General features: G+C 46.4%; 1 protein-coding gene across 5 annotated transcripts in view; it reads left to right on the top strand.

Annotated features, from left to right (window-relative positions):
* The window catches only part of LOC140405340 (centrosomal protein of 128 kDa-like), a 589,746-nt gene that overhangs the window by 237,370 nt on the left and 331,801 nt on the right, over positions 1-20,575 (top strand). The gene's annotated exons all lie outside the window — the stretch shown is intronic.

Raw genomic sequence — 20,575 nt, 5'->3', positions numbered from 1 at the left:
GGGGTCCCTGGGTGGGAAAACAGCAGCTGAAATGTCATTATAACCTTCTCCCAACCAATGTTGTTTACAGCCAATGAGATGATTTTGAAGTGTAGTTGCATGATCCTGCAAATCTGCACGACATCCCAAAGGACCTTGCAGCTAATCAATTATTGTGAAAGTAGCACTGTGGTCAGCACTGTTGCTTCACAGCGCCAGGGACCCGGGCTCGATTACCGGCTTGGGTTACTGTCTGTGCAGAGTCTGCACGTTCTCCCCGTGTCTGCGTGGGTTTCCTCCGTGCGTTCCGGCTTCCTCCCACAAGCCCCGAAAGACGTGGTGTTAGGTGAATTGGACATTCGGAATTCTCCCTCCGTGTACCCGAACAGTCGCCGGAATGTGGCGACTCGGGGATTTTCACAGTAACTTCATTGCAGTATTAATGTAAGCCTACTTGTGACAATAAAGATTATTATTATCAACAGATGACAACAGCAGCCAATCTGTGCACTGCAATATCCTTTAAACAGTAAGGAGATAAATGACCAGGTAATCTGTTTTCTGGTGACGTTAGTTGAGGGAGGATATTTGGCCAGTACACTGGGATAACATCCCTTCTCTTCATTGTATGGTGCCACTACTTTTGTGTGAGAAGAAAAGCTTATTATGCAATGTTTTTAGTTTGGCTATCCATGCAATGACCTCTTTAGATGCATGATGGATTTGTGAGGTGCCTCCCGCAGTACATTTTAGTACGTAGGTTGATGTGATGTGTTCCGAGATCTGGGACTGATGGCAACAATTGCAGCTCACGTCATCACTCACCTTTCCTTATACAGCTGGTGGCCATATTGTCCATTCCCTATGTGAATTCGGATTTAGTGGCTTGAAGACAGGGAGCTCTGGGTCAGAGATGAGGTGTTAGTTTTGTGTGCTGCATTTGTCCCCCAATTCCATCCATCTCTATGGTGGGTTGGTATCAGCTGCAGGAATATTAGCTGCTGTTTGTGGGTGCTTGCTGTGTAAAAATTGGTTGCTGCCTTCACTACGAGACAGAGTGACTGCACTTCAAAGGCATTTCATTGTTGGAAAGCACTTTGAGAAGTCCGATGGTCATGAAAAGCACTTTGCAAATGCAAGTCTTCCTGTTTTTTACCTTGAAAGATCTGGGGCGAAATTCTCCCCCAACGGCGCGATGTCCGCCGACTGGCGCCCAAATCGGCGCCAATCAGACGGGCATCGCGCCGCCCCAAAGGTGCGGAATGCTCCGCATCTTTGGTGGCCTAGCCCCAACATTGAGGGGCTAGGCCGGCGCCGGAGGGATTTCCACCCCGCCAGCTGGCGGAAATGGCGTTTGTTGCCCCGCCAGCTGGCGCGGAAATGCGGCGCATCCGCGGGAGCGTCAGCGGCCGCTGAAAGTTTCCCGCGCATGCGCAGTGGGGAGAGTCACTTCCGCCTCTGCCATGGTGGAGGCCGTGGCGGAGGCGGAAGGGAAAGAGTGCCCCCGCGGCACAGGCCCGCCCGCGGATCGGTGGGCCGCGATCGCGGGCCAGGCCACCGTGGGGGCACCCCCCGGGGTCAGATCGCCCCGTGCCCCCCCCCAGGACCCCGGAGCCCGCCCGCGCCGCCTTGTCCCGCCGGTAAATACCAGGTTTAATTTACGCCGGCGGGACAGGCAATTTCTGGGCGGGACTTCGGCCTATCCGGGCCGGAGAATTGAGCGGGGGAACCGGCGCGGCCCGATTCCCGCCCCCGCCCAATCTCCGGTACCGGAGACTTCGGCGGGGGCGGGATTCACGGCGGCCAACGGCCATTCTCCGACCCGGCGGGGGGTCGGAGAATGACGCCCCTGGATCTTTGCTTTTCACTTTATTACAGAAACACTCTGATAGAGCATTACCCGTTTGACTGTTTTTATTCCCCCCAAGTATCATGCTGTCAATATATTGTATATATATGTATTTTTTGGTGGTTGTTGCATAACTCCAGGATCAGCACTTGCTGTTCAGTCTGAAAGGAATTGCGCCAAAGATCCCTGTTAATAATAATAATAATAATCGCTTATTGTCACAAGTAGGCTTCAATGACGTTACTGTGAAAAGCCCCTAGTCGCCACATTCTGGTGCCTGTTCGGGGAGGCCGGTACGTGAATTGAACCCGTGCTGCTGGCCTTGTTCGACATTACAAGCCAGCTGTTTAGCCCACTGTGCTAAACCAGCCCCTTATTGAGTTGATTAAAAAATTTTTTTTTTCGAGTACCCAATTATTTTTTTCCCAATTCAGGGGCAATTTAGCGTGGCCAATCCACCTACCCTGCGCATCTTATGGGGTGAGGCCCACGCAGATGCGGGGCGAATGTGCAAACTCCACACGGACAGTGACCCAGGGCCGGGATCGAAACTGGCTAGGTCCTCGGCGGCGTGAGGCAGCAATGCTAACTACTGCGCCACTGTGCCGCCCTGTCTTGATTTCTGTTGGTCATACAAGCTTTGGTAAAACAGTAACCATTCACTTATTGCCTTTCACGTGCTGTGTGAAAGGTAAATTTATTCAGCTGGAACACCTCACTTCAAAATTATCAAGAATATTTAACTATTTGAAATTATGTTGAAGCACGAAGAGAAAGGTGAGATTGGATTATCTCTCTCTTGTGCAAATTGCATCTGGAATTCTGCATTTGTGCAGGAATTTTTAGGTTGTTCTTGAATATTGCAAGCAAGCTATCCTTTTTTTTAATGAAAAAGAAATTGCAGTTCAAAACTGAATATTAAATATGAGCAAATTGCTCTTCCTCGGTGGCTGAAAGTCTACTATTTTTACCAATTAAATGTGGAGTAACACAAGGCACAATAGAGTAAGTGATACATTTTCCTGAAACCTTAGAGACTTGTTTTATTAAAATTTGCTGGATATCCGTGACACTTGACAGAAAGTCTCTTGCCGCCTACCTCTTATAAGGCCCTTGTAATGAGTTCCTGTGCAATTATATCGTGATCCTAGTGCCTACTTATATGCAGAGTAAAAATAATTTTTAAATAACATCTTATATTTTCAGTACCTTCAGAAAATGTGATGCTGAAGATAAATGTCCTTTGCAACTATTTCCAAAAGAATTTGTGGAATCTGGGGCCGAGACTTTCCGCTCCAGTTCGTGGCTGGCATCATGGTGGGCAAGAGGGGGAAATATCTTGAGAAGGCCAAAAAAAATCGGTTTTATGTTGTCATAAAATCAGGCGTTGATTGTGTGCTCCAGCTGTCAATGGTGGGACGTATTTCCTGCCAAAGCCGTTGAAGAAGGAGGGTCTCTGGATTCACCATTGCTTAGAATCATAGAATTTACAGTGCAGAAGGAGACCATTCGGCCCATCGAGTCTGCACCAGCCCTTGGAAAGAGCACCCTAGTAAAGCCTACTCCTCCACCCTATCCCCGCAACCCAGTAATCTCACCTAACCTTTTGGACACTAAGAGACAATTTAACCTGGCCAATCCACCTAACCTGCACATTGTTGGACTGTGGGAGGAAACCGTAGCTCCCGGAGGAAACCCACACAGACAGGGGGAGAACGTGCGGACTCCGCACAGACAGTCACCCGAGGCTGGAATTGAACCGGGGTCCCTGGAGTTGTGAGGCAGCAGTGCTAACCACAGTGCTGCATGATGCACAATCTGGCACTGCAAAATGGGGAGGAATCGGCTGGTGACGAGATGGGAGAGTTGACTGTTGTCTCCAATGAGAAGAACCTTGAAGGCAATGAAATCGTTGAGTTGGAGGAACGCCGAGACTGCGGGGAACAGGCCATAACACGGTCCAGACGAGGCAGACATGTGCGTGTGGGGTCCTTATTCTCACCAGGTTCCAGGAGGTTAATGAGTGCCCTCCATCATGAGCTAGCATGAACACTGGTGTTGTTATTCTCCTCAATTCACCCATGCACTTCAACATGAGAATGAATTTGTCCTGATCCTTTGAAAGATGAAGAGACCTCTGGAGCATGTGTCCTTGCTGAGGTGAGGTGCTAACTGGAGTAGGATGCTCTGGCATCAGGCGTTAGAAGGTGCTGCCTCTTCAAGCGTCTCTCCAGCATACCAGCCACTACAGTACCTACAAGAGGCAGAGGCTGTTGCACGATTCTCAGGGGGCTTGTGTCTGTATGCCTTCAATCTGACCAAGCTCCTCAAGGAGATGCACCTCAATCAATGGAACAACACCTCTTTGTAACGTCGCTGGTGAATCAGATATTTTGATTTTAGACAACACAGCTAATGACGTTTCACTGCTGTGAATCCAGTTAGAGATGATTCAGTCACCTGTGGTGCCATCTTCCAAATCACCCTGACATCCTGAACTCTTAGTTAGAGATCCGTGGTTGCATTTACCTTCACCTTAGTATGGATGTGGACCATCTGAGCATCACAACGTCGAACACGCCTGCCAGACAATAAAATGCATCCAGTTTAAGACCATAAGACTTATGAGCAGAATTAGGCTGTTTGGCCCATAAGGTCTGCTCCGCCATTCAATCATGGCTGATATATATCTCATCCCCATTCTCCTGCCTTCTCCCCATAACCCCTGATCCCCTTATTAACCTACTTATCTCTGTCTTAAAGACACTCAATGACTTGGCCTCCAAAGTTGTCTACGGCAAAGAGTTCCACAGATTCACCACCGTCTGGCTGAAGAAATTCCTCCTCATCTCAGTCTCTCTGAGGCTGTGCCCTCAGGTTCTAGTTTCTCCTTCTAGTGGAAACATCCTCTCCACGTTCACTCTTTCTAGGCCTTTCAGCTTCAATGAGAACTCCCCCCTCATCCTTCTAAGCTCCAACGAGTACAGACCCAGAGTCCTCAACAGCTCCTCATATGACTAGTCCTTCATTCCCTGGATCATTCTTGTGAACCTCTTCTGGACCCTCTCCAAGGCCAGCACATCCTTCCTTAAATACAGGACCCAAATCTACTCACAATATTCCACATGGGGTCTGACCAGAGCCTTATAGAGCTTCAATGGTACATCCCTGCTCTTATATTCTAGCCCTCTTGACATGAATGCTAACATTGCATTTGCCGTCCTAACTGCCAATTGAACCTGCATGTTAACCTTAAGAGAATCCTGAACTAGGACTCCTAAGTCCCTTTGCGCTTCTGATTTCCGAAGCCGTTTCCCATTTAGAAAATAGTTTATGCCTCTATTCCTACCAAAGTGCGTAACCTCACACCTTTCTACATAGTATTCCATCTACTCTCATGGCCAGGCTTGACCCTGGTAAAGCTTTCAAAATGCTCAGACACCATGAAACTCTCAAGGCATCGCCTCACAAGCTAGCTGTTTAGCCCACTGTGCTAAAGCAGCCCCAGTTGGTTTAGAGAGGCAGAGCTTTGTCACCTTCAGGTGGCAAGGTGCTCCCACTTATTGCTGGGTTTAGCAGATGTACGCTCTGAAAGCTGAAAACATGGCTGGTTGATAGCAGTGCACAAGCTCTGATGTATGGGCTTCTGGCATGAAAACCCTGCCAAGAGACAGTAGGAACATGGAGTTACAGATATATGACCCACCTTGCATGAACACATCTCTCCTTCTACAGTACACCTTCACCTTTTAAGAATAGACAAGAACAACTTTGCCTACATCTTGCACAGTCAAGAATGAAAATGACACCACCCTGTAAAGCATGTGAACGTGATTCATTGCTTAACCACACATAGGTCGAGGCATCACTGATGTCAAGAATGATCTGGAAAAGGGTCACACACTCTGAAGATATGGAAGCACACATCATGGATAAAAGGCCCATGATTGTGATGCTGGTATGCTGGCCTTCATTCCGAGAGGATTCGAGTACAGGAGCAGGGATGTCTTGCTGCAATTAAACAGGGTCTTGGTGAGGCCTCACCTGGAATATTGTGTGCAGTTTTGGTCTCCTTATCTGAGGAGGGATGTCTTTGCTATAGAGGGAGTGCAGCGAAGATTTTCCAGACTGATTCCTGGGATGACGGGCCTAATGTATGAGGAGAGATTGAGTCGGTTAGGATCGTATTTGCTGGAGTTCAGAAGAATGAGGGGGGATCTCATATAAACCGATAAAATTCTAACCGGGATAAACAGCGTAGATGCATAAAGGATGTTCCCGATGGTGGGGTTGTCCAGACCAGAGGTCACAGTCTGTAGATACGGGGTAGACTATTAAGACAGCGATGAGGAGAAATTTCTTCACCCAGAGAATAGGGAGCCTGTGGAATCCGTTATCACAGGAGGTAGTTGAGGTCAAAACATTATGTTTTCGAGAAGCAGTTAGATATAGCACTTGGGCCGAAGGATGTGGAGGGGGAAGCGGGATTAGACTATTGAGTTGGATGATCAGCCATGATTATAATGAATGGCAGAGCAGGCTCGAAGGAACGAATAGCCTCGTCCAGCTGCTATTTTCTATGTGACATCTGCGACAAATAGGGAGAAAAGCCATGGTATCACACCTGATTGACAGAAACACAACTCCAAGCGGAGATGTGAAATTGGTGTGATTCTATTTACATTTGTGTACCTTATCTACATGTTGTCACCACCAGTGCCACCATTACTAAATCTTTTACCTGACCGCAATGTCTTGGTGCTTCCTCGACATCCATAGCGGAGGTGCAAGTAGGCATCCTCTGGGAGGCCAAGACCAGGAAGATCCTGGCCTGCTTTGGGTTTCCTGCTGTGGTACAGATCCATCCTCCTTGGCGTGTGTAGCTGGAGAGGATAGGGTTGGCTGGAGAGTCCCGGAATCATCTGGGTGGATGATCCGGGGTGTCCAGCTGCTGGTCGTCCTCCTCATAGGTGCCTGAGAGCCCCGCCCAACTGAAGCATAACGACCAGACAGCCAAGTTCAAGACCAACGATCGCTACCTGACGGATAAGCCCAGCAGAGACAGAGCCACTTCTTCAAACCAGCTACGTGAGATCAAGACAAAGGCCTTATCCAGTTGCACAGTGTCGGTCGCCTAAAGTTAAGTATAGGTTATTGTAGCTGATAGGTGTAGTTTAACTTGTGGTATATTGTGCTTGCATGTCGAAGTAACCCTTGTGTGTAAATAAACCATCTTTGATCTTGAACTGACTAACTGGTTGTGTGGTCATTTGACCGATATACGGGAAAGCCTTGTGATTCAGTAAGAGAAATAGAAACACCCACAATATTGGCGACGCTCTTGGGACATAACATCATATCATAAAAAGAGCCTCAGTATCATATTGGCGACTCTAAAGAGCAACATTATTGGTGATGCTGGTGGGATAGTATTCCATTAAATTGGCAACAACCCCATCTTTGTCAAGGTATTTAATTTACAAATTAGTGATGTAAAGTTTGCACTCGACGGGGAAGTAAACTCTCAATGTGATCAGCATTCCTGATTTATACTGGGATCAAGCTGCCACATTGCCTCTGGTCATTTATCACTTCAGTCAGCCCTATAGACTCTTGCACCACAAAATTAAGACTACATGCTGAGCCCTTGTACTTGACATAATGAATGAATCCTGGACCAATTGCAATTTTGTTCAGCTCCCTTGCAGAGATGCTGACATTTCAAGCCAGCAGCCAATATTCTCTTCAATTATTTTTTTTAATGGTTCTTCATTGCGGCTTTGTTTGAGTGTTGACAGTTTGCGGTGTCCGTGTTGTTTAATGTGTTTAAATTGTAACATTGTTGTATTACTGTTATTTCTATAAAATGCGGAACGATTTTCAGTTGGCTGATCATATCGTGGTTATGTGTGGTTCCCGTATCCGTTATTCTCTGTACATTTTGTAGCGAAGACAAGCCAGTGATTTCATTGGGTAGGATCATTTGTTCTTTTTGCAATAAAACTGGGAAATGGTGAGAGGTCGCCATACTGTCCAATCATCCGCAAATGACATTTAATTTATTTTAAGTGGGAGGAGCTTGCCAAAAAATGACTTATTGTGCTTTTTGAATAATTCCAACTAATTTATTTATTTATTTTTAAAATTAATTTACAGGATGTGGGCGTCACTGGTTAAGCCAGCATTTATTACCCATCCGTAGTTGCCCTTCAGAAGGTGGTGCCTTCTTGAACCACTGCAGTCCCTGAGGTGTAAGTACACCCACAGTGCTGTTAGGGAGTTCCAGGATTTTGACCCAGCGACAGTGAAGGAACGGCGGTATGGTAGGGGTAGTAATCAAGTGGTCTGCTTTATCCTGGATGGTGTCGAGCTTCTTGAATGTTGGATGCCCTCATCCAGGCAAGTGGGGAATACTCCATTACACTCCTGACTTGTGCCTTGTTGATGGTGGCCAGGTTTTGGGGGATCAAGAGGTGAATTACTCGCCTTAGGATTCCTAGCCTCTGACCTGCTCTGATAGCCGCAGTATTTATATGGCTGGTCCAGATCAGTTTCTGATCAATGATAACCCCCAGGATTCAGCGACGGTAATGCCATTGAATGTCAAGGGATGATGGTTAGATCCTCTCTTGTAGGAGATGGTCATTGCCTGGCACTTGTGTTGCTCGAATATAACATGCCACTTGTCAGGCCAAGCCTGGATATTGTCCAGGTCTTGCTGCATTTGGACTTGGACTGTTTCATTATCCGAGGCGTCACCATGTTCAGCAAATGGTGCTGAACATTCTGCAGTCATCTGTGAGCATCCCCACTTCTGACCTAATGATGGAAGGGAGATCATTGATGAAGCAGCTGAAGATGTTGGGCCTTGGACACTATCCTGAGGAACTCCTGCAGTAATGTCTTGGAGCTGAGATGATTGACCTCCAACCACCACAACCATCATCCTTTGTGCCAGGTATGACTCCACCCAGCAGAGCGTTTTACCCCTGATCCCCATTGACTCCAGTTTTGCTAGGGCTCCTTGATTAGATTCTCGGTCAATGCTGCCTTGATGCGAAGGGCAGTCTCTCTCACCTCACCTCTGGCATTCAGCTCTTTTGTCCATGTTTGAATCTTGTTGGATGTCTTGACTTATTGACTGATCATAAGCTCAATTGCTATTTTATCATATACTGCACATTTCCAGTAAGTGGGGAAATATTATATTCCAAAACTGGATTCAGGGATTGGCACAATACCAAACTGTGTGTTGCACTCTTTGTTTCGTTTGGTATCAGGTGCTGGACACGAGCAGAGCCAGAGAATTCTAATATATAATCACTGCCAGACAATCACCTTCAATGGCTTCTCTTCCTACTTCGGCACCGTAGCATCTGGTTTCCCCAAGGTTCTATCCCAGACCATCTCCTATTTCTCATCTCATGCTGTCTGCTGGTGACTTAATCTGTACATTTTCGTGTTTCCAGAATATTGATCTCCAAATGGACCATATTTCACTTTCCTCCTCCCCACCCCTCTGCCCCAGCCACAGAAATATAAATTCATTTCCAAATGAGGAACTATCACGGACTATCAAGGCCTTCTACCATCCTGGTACCACGATGATGGAGATGTTGACTAGAATCAATTGACTAGATGGTTGAGCCCGGAACACTCCCCTGAGGAACTCCTGCAGTGAAGCCCTGGGACTGAGGTGATTGACATCCAACAACCGCAAGCATTTTCATTTGTCCAGCCAGTGGAGAGCTTTCCCCATAATTCCCATTGACTTCAGTTTTGCTAGGGCTCCTTGATGTCATACTCGGTCAAATGCTGCCTTAATGTCAAGGGCAGTCACTCTCACCCTCTGGAGTTTAGCTCTTTTGTCCATGTTTGAACCACGGCTGGTATTGAGGCGAAGAGCAAAGTGCCCCTGACATAACCCAAACTGAGTATGTGTGAGCAGATTATTGTTGACTGTGTGCCATTTGATAGCACTATTGATAACTCCATCCATCACTTTGCTGGTGATTCATAGTAGATTTAAGGGCGGTAATTGGCTGGGTTGGATTTATCCTGCTTTTTGGGTACAGGACATACCTGGGCAATTTTCCACATTGTTAGGTAGATGCCAATGTAGTAACTGTACTGGAACAGCTTGGCTGGAGGCACGGCTCGTTTTGGCTCACAAGTCATCAGTACAATTACCTTAATATTGTCACGGCCCATAGCCACTGCAGCATCCAATGCCATCAACTGTGTCTTGATATCACGTGGAGTGAATTGAATTGGCTGAAGACTGGCATCTGTGATGCTGGGAACCCCAGGAGGAGGCTGCAATGGATCATCCACCTGACTCTTAGGGCTGAAGGCAGCTGCAAATCCTTCAGCTTTATCTTTTGCATTGATGTGGTTGGGCTTCCCCATCATTGAGGATGGGGATATTCGTTTAGCCTCCTCCTCCATTTAGTTGTTTACTTGTCGTCCACCATTCATGACTGGCTGTGACAGGACTTTGAGCTTAGATCTCATCTGTTGGTTGTGGGATCACTTAGTTCTGCCTATCGTAAGCTGCTTTCGCTGCAAATAGTCCTATGCTGTAGCTTCACCAGCTTGACACTTCATTTTTAGTTATGTCTGGTGCTGCTGCTAACATGCCCTCCTGCACGCTTCATTGAACCAGGATTAATCCCACATCTGAATGGCAATGGTAGAGTGGGGGATATGCCGGGCCATGAGGTTACAGATTGTGGTTGAGTACAATTCTGCTGTTGCTGATGACCCACAGTGCGTATTGGATGGCCAGGTTTGAGTTACTAGATCTGTTCAGAATCTATCCCCTCTAACACAACACAATGGAGGGTACCCTCAATTAGAAGGCAGGACTTAGAAGGTCACTCCTACTAATATTGCCATGGATAGCTGCATCTGTGACAGCTAAATTAGTGAGGTCAAGTTCAAGCAGGTTTTGTTGGTTCCCTGACCATCTGCTACAGACATAGATTAACGGCTATGTCCAGCTCCTCCAGCTTGGCCTGTGGTGCTGCGACCATAGAAGCATAGATTTCCTACAGTCCAGAAGGAGGTCATTCAGGCCATTAAGTCTGCACCGACCCTCTGAAAGACCACCCTACCTAGGCCCACCACCCCACCCTAACCCCATAACCCCAACTAACCTGTACATGCACATCTTTGGACACTAAGGGGCAAAGATAAGCAGTTTTGTGATCGAATGGGAAGGTGCCGAAAGAAGGTGGTGTGGTGTTGGGGATGGCCAATCCATCTAACCTGCACTTATTTAGACTGTGGGAGGAACCTGGAGCACCCAGTGCAAGACACGGGGAGAAAGGGCAAACTCCACACCATCACCCAAGGCTCTGCGACATCAGTGCTGGCCACTGTGCCTCTCTTGGTGATGGACAATGACGTCCCCCACCAAGAGTACGTTCTGTGCCCTAGCCGCCCACAGTACTTCTTCCAGTTGGTGTTCAACATGGAGGAGTAATGAGTCATCAGCTGAGGTGGGGGTGGCAGGTAGTAATCAGCAGGAGATATTCTTGCCTAGAACATAGAACATAGAACATTACAGTGCAGTACAGGCCCTTCGGCCCTCAATGTTGCGCCGACCTGTGAAACCACTCTAAAGCCCATCTACTCTATTCCCTTATCGTCCATATGCCAAATATGCCTATATTTGACTTTAAACAGGGCTGCTCTGCTCCCACCTATCACTGACCTTCTCTACAGCCCTTACTGCTCCATCCCCCTCCTACTATAGAATAAATCTCACCCTATTTCCAGTTCTCTCTAACTCTGACGAAGAGTCATCCAGACTCAAAACGTTAGCTTTGTTCTCCCTCCACAGATGCTGTCAGACCTGCTGAGATATGTCCAATTCACCTAACAAGCAGGTCTTTCGGGACTTGTGGGAGGAAACACACACACACACACACACACACACACACACACACACAGGGAGAATGTGCAGACTCAGCACAGACAGTGACCCAAGCCGGGAATCGAACCCGGGTCGCTTGCGCTGTAAAGCAACAGTGCTACCACTGTGCTGCCGTGCCGCCTCCAGCCATTTTGGCAGGATTCTTACAAGCTCCAAAACCCAGACGTTATTGACCAAGGGTATTCCAGAAAGCATAACTGGGATGAGCTGCTTGCAAGCCATAGACGTTGCACCATATGAGAGCAGTAAGGAAAGGAAGACTAAAGCTTTGTAATTGCTCAAGGCTGCGCACCTCCCTTTTGCTTTTCTCTTACGAGAAAATATTACGTTGTGAAGTTTTGTTCCATAGTTGAATTGCATAAATTTGATTATTTTTTTGATAATCTTTATTGTCACAAGTAGGCTTACATCAACACTGCAATGAAGTTACTTTGTACCACTTTCCTGTTTTATCCATGTTAGATTGGTAGGTGGCAAGTTGCCTTTTAACTTTCTTGATGATGAGTTGGGAGGCCTGAATTGATGTGGACCGATGGGGAGATGTGCTTGGTTGTTTGCAGGATTACTTTGTGTTAGTGGCATGGTTGGGGTTGGGGAAAGGTGGGCAGAGTGTCAATTGCATGTGGTTCTGATATGGGTCAAGTGGTGCAGCTGATGCTACATTGCCTGAATCACCTTCCTCTTGATAATGTTCCTCCACCTTGGAATCATCTGCAGACGGTGTGTGCTCTGCCTCTTGGTCCTCTGCAGCTCCATTGCTGGACAATGTTGTGTAAAATTCAACACTGCAGAGCCACCCTGACATCCTAGCTGCCACCTCCAGATTGGCCTAGGCACCTGAAGTGTCTCTGCAGCTTGAAGTCGGAGGAAAATATGGAACTAGAAATATATCACAGTGGACATTGTTTTGTCACCCAGGTCTGTAAGTGAACATTTTGTATATTGGATATGGTAGCATTCAGAGACACGTTAATAATCTTTATTGTCACAAGTACGCTTACATTAACACTGCAATGAAGATACTGCGAACGGCCCCTAGTCACCACATTCCAGCGCCTGTTCAGGTACACAGAATTCAGAATGTCCAAATTACCTAACAACACGTTTTTCGGGACTTGTGGGAGGAAACCCACGCAAACACGGGGAGAACGTGCAGACTCCGCACAGACAGTGACCCAAGCCGGAATTGAACCTGGGACCCTGGAGCTGTGAAGCTACAGTGGCTATTGGGTGCCACGGTAGCACAGTGGTTAGCAGAGGAAATTATTAGGAGCAGAGGGAATTGAACCTCATTCTTTGGATTCTGTCATAATTGAAGCAGAATTCCTGCACCACTCTGGATAGCCTGTACTAAGTTGCCTCAAGTCGGGTCTAAGTTTAGTCTACTTTAGGTTTTAATTACCTTTTAACAGATGGCTGATGCACCCATGTGCAAATAGTGCCAGATTATTGGTATTTGGGGCAAATGGCTTAAAGCCACTAAAAATGTTTGGCTCTAGGCACACTTTTAATTTGAAAATCTGTAGCCCTAATTGATTTACTTTGATGGGAAATTAATGCCTTGGGTGAATCACTGTTGCAGTATTGTTTTGACCCTCTTTAAATCTGATTTTAAAAAAATAATTCACATCGGAGAAAAACAGCAATAAAAGGAAGGAACTTTAAAATCTATGGTTGCAATCGTGCGTTTCATTTGCTACTTATTCAATATGGTGAACAGCCTAATGTAAAAACGTAGCCTACTAGGGGACCAATATTGAAGGGGAATTGAAAGCAGACATTTCATCATTCCAATTGAGTTTACTTCAGAAAATTGAGTTCTGTGAGAAACAGTGCATCCCACTTGATTTCAGGCAGTACCATCCATAGGTGGAATATTGTGGAAGTGATGGGGATCTCGGCTGGAGAGCTGGCAAAAACCCTATTGCCATCTCTTTCGGGAAGGCATGCTGTATCTAAGGAGTTCCACTCAGGAGCTGGCCGTCCCCCGGGATCAAGGATGCTGGGGACCGATGTTCTGTCCACTGAGAGTTGCTGGCCAATTGGAGGCTGACAGCTCTTCTGTACTCAGCAGTGGCACAGGGGAGGTGGTGGCTGCTGCCGGTACCACAGCTCCAAGGCCTCAGACTGAGGAGGGACCTAGGAACAGGTGAGTGGAGTTTGGAAGGTGGGGAGGTGGTTGCGGAGGTGATGGGGTAGTTTTAAACTATGCCCCCCCTCCACACACACACCACTGCTTCCCGAAGCTGAGTCCCTCCTGAGTGTTCTGAATGAGGGACCCTCCTGGAAGCCTGCAAGAAAACAGCCCAGAAATTGCGGGTCAGTTCCCCGCATTGCGAGCCTTTGCTCACCACTGGTTTAATGCCAAAGGTGGCATAATGAGGCCCTTAAGTGGGCATCCCTGTCACAGACTTAATGGGGGCGGAGGCAGGAAAGTGGCAATACCCTCTTGCCCAATTAAATGCCCTCATCTCCAAACTTGCCATGGGGTGGGCACATGATTCTGCTCCATGTTATAATTAATGGCCTTAATATTTCAAATTGATTCATAGGATGTGAGTGCCTCATGCAAGACCATGTTATGAACACTCTACTTTAAAATATGGTCATGTTTTAAACTATCTCCTTAATTCAAGGGAAAATGAAGTAGTTTGGAGAATGAAATACGACCTCCTACGCCATCTGCCCGGACACAAGTTCATATGACCACATACTAAATCTGTCGAGAGATAAAACCTTGTGACCTGTGAAACCCAGATCGAAACTTATTGTAAGTAAGGCGCAAATTTTACTATCTGGACAAAGGAGGAGACAGCTGGATTTGCTCCCAGACTCTGAGCCAGACAGCCGAAGAGATTTGGGGAAGAGGACCCAAAACAGTTGCTCCTATGTCATTTAGAAGAAAAAGACTGCTTTTGGGTTAACTATCAAGGAGAGCACTGAGGACAGAACCCCTATCTGAACAAACAAGGAATCCCTAGAAATCAATTTAATTGTACTCAAGATTGAGCGAAGAGACTGTGCATTAAAAGGACACTGGAAGATTTGTCTTGGAAGAGCAGGGAGAAGCGATCTAGTCTTAAGGCTGGGCGGAGCTTTATACACAAGTCTACATTTCATCAGAGACTGTATGTATAAATACGGGGTTTTTAGTTGTGTTAAGTATTTAATAGGGAATATCTTTTCTGCATTTTAGTATATTAGCTACCTACTAAGTGATGTTTAGTCGAAGTGGATTTTAGTTTGTTTGTTACAGTAAAAGTCTTAGAATGTCAAACCTTTTGGGCAATTCTTTACGTAGGTCACTGAAAATTTCTTTTTATAAGTTATCAGTCTCTACAGGGATTATAACAGCCAGCATTTGCCCATCTCTGATTGCCCTTGAGAAGATGGTGGTGAGCCATCTTTTTATGTCGTTGCCACTCTTGTGCTAGTTACAGCCACAGTGCTGTAAGGAAGGGAATTCCAGGATTTTGGCACAAGGCAAGATAATGTATGACTTGGTGGGGATCTTGCTAGAGGTCACGTGTAATTGCCAATTTATATGCCTCCTCCTAATTTCCCTTGTTAGCCATGGTTGAGCCACCTTCCCCATCTTATTCTTGCGCCATACAGGTTATGTACAATTAATGAAGCTCATCCACATGTTTAAAAGTCAGCCATTGCTTATCCACCGTCAACCACTTAAGTATGCTTTGCCAGCTTATCCTAGCCAAAGAACATCTCATACCATCAAAGTTAAGTTCAGGATCCTAGTCTCAGACTTAACTATGCCACTCTCCATCTTAATGAAGAATGCTACCATATTATGTTCCCTAAAGGATCTTGCACCACAATGTTGCTAATTAATCCTCTCGCATTGCACACAGCCTAGGATGGCCTGCTCTCTAGTTGTTTCCTCAACATATTGGTCAAGAAAACCATCCCTTATACATTCCAGTTTGATTAGCCCAATCAATATGCAGATTGAAGTCACCCATAATAACTGCTGTACCCTTACTGCACGCATCTCCAATTTCCTGTTCGTGCTACCGCCAACTTCACAACTACCATTTGGTGGTCTGTTCACAACTCCCACTAACTTTTTTTGCCCTTTGGTGTTCCGCAGCTCCACCCATACAGATTCCACATCGTCCAGGCTAAACAGCTGGCTTGTAATGCAGAACAAGGCCAGCAGCGCGGGTTCAATTCCAGTACCAGCCTCCCTGAACAGGCGCCGGAATGTGGCGACTAGGGGCTTTTCACAGTAACTTCATTGAAGCCTACTTGTGACAATAAGTGATTATTATTATTATTAATGTCCTTCCTTACTATACTAGCAACTAGCACCTTACTTCCCTCCGACTTCCTGCATCAGTTCCCATCCCCTGCCATTTTAGTTTGAACCCTCCCCAACAGCACTTGCAATCCTCCGCCCCCCAGGTGCAGACTATTCAGTTTGTACAGGTCCCATCTCCCCCAGAACTGGTTTCAATGTTCCAGGAATTTGAATTCCCCCCCTCTTGCACCATCCTTCAAGCCACGTATTCAACTTAGCTGTCCTACCAGTCCTACTCTGACTAGCACATGGCACTGGTAGAAATCCTGAGATTACTACCTTTGAGGTCCTGCTTTTTAGTTTAACTCCTAACTCCCTAAATTCAGTCTGTACGATCTCATCCCATTTTTTTTACCTGTATCGTTGGTGCCTCTCTGCACCACGACTGCTGGCTGTTCACCCTTCCCCTGCAGAATCCCCTGCAGCTCTGAAGCTCTGCCATCCTTTTTCCTGCCCTCCTGCACAGCAGAGCCAGCCACAGTGCCATGAACCTGGCTGCAGCTGCCTTCCCCTGGCTAGCCATCTCCCCGAACAGTATCCAAAATGATACATCTGTTTTGGAGGGAGATGACCGTAGGGGACCCCTGCACTGCCTTCCTACTCTTGCTCTGTCTGGTGGTCACCCATTCCCTATCTTCCTCAGTTATTTTTATCTGTGCTGTGACTAACTTACTGAACGTGCTATCCATGATTTCCTCAACATCACGGATGCTCTGAAGTGAATCCACCCTTCAGCTCCAGAGCTGTCAAGCTGTCTGAGAGGAGCTGCAGTTGGGCACACTTCCTGCACATGAAGGAGTCAGGGGCACTGGAAGGGTCCCTGAATTCCCACATCGCACAGGAGGAGCATGACACAGGTCTCGGATCTCCTGCCATGACTTAACCCTTAAGTTAACTTTACAACAATGCCAAGAGAAAAGAAAATAGAAAATAAAAAAAACAAACACCTCAGCAGTCACCAACCAACCACTTACCTGCTGGCTGTGACGTCACGGTATTTTGTGGGTATGCAGCCCGTTCTGTTTATCGAATCAAGGCACTCCTGCTTTGAAATCAAGGCACTCCTGCTTCTTCGGATGTTATTGGTTTTGCCTGGACAAGATATGACCTTGTTTCTTGCAACTTCTTCTTTAGAGTACCTTCTCACTACTGGTCCCTAATCCACCCGATCTCTCCCCATCCAAGTGTGGGAAGGTTTAATGAAGGTTGGAGAGTAACTATTTGCAACCACTTAACTCTATCAGACAGAATGAGCCTCCAGTATCTGCACTCAATTTCAATTCATATGATGGCATTGACTTCAATGTTAGTGCTCTAGTACTGGTTTACATTCTCTTTGATTTCTCGGAGAAAGGTGACTCCCTGGCTATCTGGTTCCTGTACATCTGCATAAGAGCTTCCTTTAAAAGATTTTTCTTTTTGTTTAGCAAAATACAGGCTTCTTTGAATGACATACAGGCCAGATTTGTCCAGCCCTTTCACTCGACGGGATTTTCTGGTCCCGTCGAGGGTGACCCCGGTGGCTGGTAACCCGGCAGTGGAGGGTGCAGGACATGGAGAAAGAAACCATCGACAATGGTGGGACTGAAAGATCCCACTGCCGGCCAATGACGGGTCTTCGACTGCACAACATGTCATGGTGGGAGCAGAAAATCCCACTCTACTCTTTTAAAAGTGACTGACTGTGCCACATTCATGACATTACAATAGAACATTACAGCGCAGTACAGGCCCTTCGGCCCTCGATGTTGCGCCAACCTGTGAAACCACTCTAAAGCCCATCGACAGTATTCCATTATCATCCATATGTTTATCCACTGACCATTTAAATGCCCTTAATGTTGGCGAGTCCACTACTGTTGCAGGCAGGGCATTCCACACCCTTACTACTCTCTGAGTAAAGAACCTACCTCTGACATCTGTCCTATATCTATCTCCCCTCAATTTAAAGCTGTGTCCCCTTGTGCTAGCCATCACCATCCGAGGAAAAAGGCGCTCACTGTCCACACTATCTAATCCTCTGCTCATCTTGTATGCCTCTATTAAGTCACCTCTTAACTTTCTTCTCTCTAACGAAAACACCCTCAAGACCCTCAGCCTTCCCTCATAAGATCTTCCCTCCATACCAGGCAACATTCTGGTAAATCTCCTCTGCACCCTTTCCAATGCTTCCACATCCTTCCTATAATGCGGCGACCAGAATTGCACGCAATACTGCAAATGCGGCCACACCAGAGTTTTGTACAGCTGCAACATGACCTCATGGCTCCGAAACTCAATCCCTCTACCAATGAAAGCTAACACACCGTACGCCTTCTTAACAACCCTCTCAACCTGGGTGGCAACTTTCAGTGATCTATGTACATGGACACCGAGATCTCTCTGCTCACCCACACAACCAAGAATCTTACCATGTCCCGCCAAAACCTCACATTCTTTGTGCCTACATTCTTTCTTCTCGTGACAGCAGGGACATTATAAAATGGTGGTTGGTGCTCTTCCAGCGTGCTTCTTTGATTGCTGCTGCGATGTGCTTTCAGTTTTTCTCCCAATGACCTCACTAGGATTGATTATTTCCGTCCCTTTAACATTGCCCACCTCTTCCGTATATCAACTCCAGTCTTGACTATTCAAGCACATTTTGACTGACCTCCCACATTCTACCCTCCATAAACTTGAAGTCATCTGAAGCTCGACTGCCCATCGCCTGCCTTGCACCTGCTCACCCCTCACCTCCTTGCTCGCAGACCTACAAAGGCTGCCAGTTAAGCAACACCTTGATTTGAATATTCTCACCATTGTTTTCAAATCTCTTTGTTACCTTGCCCTTCCCTAGCTCTGTAATCTCATCTAGCTGCAACCCTTTGAGATCTCTGCACTCATCTAATTTTGGCCTCTTGAGTACCCCTGAACTGCTGCACCATTGGTGGCCATGCCTTTATCTTTCCTGGCCCTCAGCTCTGGACTTCCATGTATAAATCTGAGTTTCAATTTTGCTTTTCTCCTTTAAAGTGGTCATACCACTTTGACCAAGCTTTTGATCATCCACCTTAATGTTGTCCTCTGTGGCTTCATAGATCACAGAATTCACCGTGCAGAAGGAGACCATTCAGCCCATCGAATCTGCACTGGCCTTTGGAAAGAGCACCCTAACTAAGCCCACCCTCCACCCTATCCCTGTAACCCAGTAACCTCAACCAACCTTTTTTTGGGGGACACTAAGGGCAATTTAGCATGGCCGATCCACCTAACCTGCACATCTTTGGACTGTGGGAGGAAACCGGAGCACCCGGAAGAAACCCACGCAGACACGGGGAGAACGTGCAGACTCCGCACAGATAGTGACCCAGCGGGGAATCGAACCTGGGACTCTGGAGCTGTGAAGCAACAGTGCTAACCTCTGTGCTACCGCGCTGCCCAGATTTTGGTGTCAGATTTTGTTTCATAATACTCCCGTGAAACGTTATTTTGCAAAGCTGTGACGTTTTATCACGGTAAAAGATGCTATATAAATACAAGTTGTTCCCTATTTTCATTCCGACACTGAGTGACTTGCTGCTCATTTCCAGCAATGTTTAAATAATTTCATTTGTTCCGGCATTTGCTCCTTTTTTGGGGGGGACCCAGGATCAAGGATGACTGACCAGGTTGGTTCAGCAAAGGCTATTGAGCTGAACTGTGTGAAGGAACTGAATAAGCAGTCAAAAATTAATCATTCCTGTTTCCATAAACATATCACAGTTCATTTACTCTTTTTATTCCACCGACACCAGTCCTAAACCTGTTTATTTTTGTCTTTGCAGCGTAATGCTCGGCTTTGGAATCAGTTTCGCAGTTCCTGCGATCAATTCCTATTTATTTTTTGTTCTTTTGTATGTTTTTCCCAATTGTGCACAAATTGGCTGAAATGGAAAAATATATTTTTCTTTCAAAACCTTCCCCAGCTCAAAGACTGGAACAGTTTTAATCACGTGGCTTGGGTTGTTCGCACAAATGTCGTAAGGTTGTATCGCTTGTAGTTAATTTTGTTAAAGTGAGAATTCAAACTTGCTTAACTAATTAGCAATTTCAGGGTTATGCAGGGCTGTGCGTGCATCTGCTTGAAGCTGTTAATGGGCAATAATTAGCAAAGCTATCAAGGGGCCTGCTGTTTCAGTATTTCAGTAATTTCCAAATGGCCTGAAGTGACCATCTCTTTTTCTTCAATTATCTGTTCAGTGTTTTGCAAATCAGAAAATTCTAAAACCAAAAATTCTAACACATCACAGTCCAACAACCAACTTGTTTCTGTTTAATCTAATAAAGTGTCCCGAGCTCATCACAGGAGAGTGATTAAACAAAAAATTGACATTTAGCCACAAGATATAGGGCTTAATCTTCCCAAAAGGGAACAAAGTCCCGAGCGAGTGCGTTTAGCTGCTTGTTTCCCGGCACATTGCAGTGCCAAGAAACAAATGGCGATTCAACGTGACTCGTGCTGAATAAAGGG

Source organism: Scyliorhinus torazame, chromosome 2, assembly GCF_047496885.1.
Source record: "Scyliorhinus torazame isolate Kashiwa2021f chromosome 2, sScyTor2.1, whole genome shotgun sequence".
Classification (NCBI taxonomy): domain Eukaryota; kingdom Metazoa; phylum Chordata; class Chondrichthyes; order Carcharhiniformes; family Scyliorhinidae; genus Scyliorhinus; species Scyliorhinus torazame.
The sequence above is the reverse complement of the archived record's forward strand: the minus strand, read 5'-3'. Positions and strand labels throughout refer to the sequence as shown.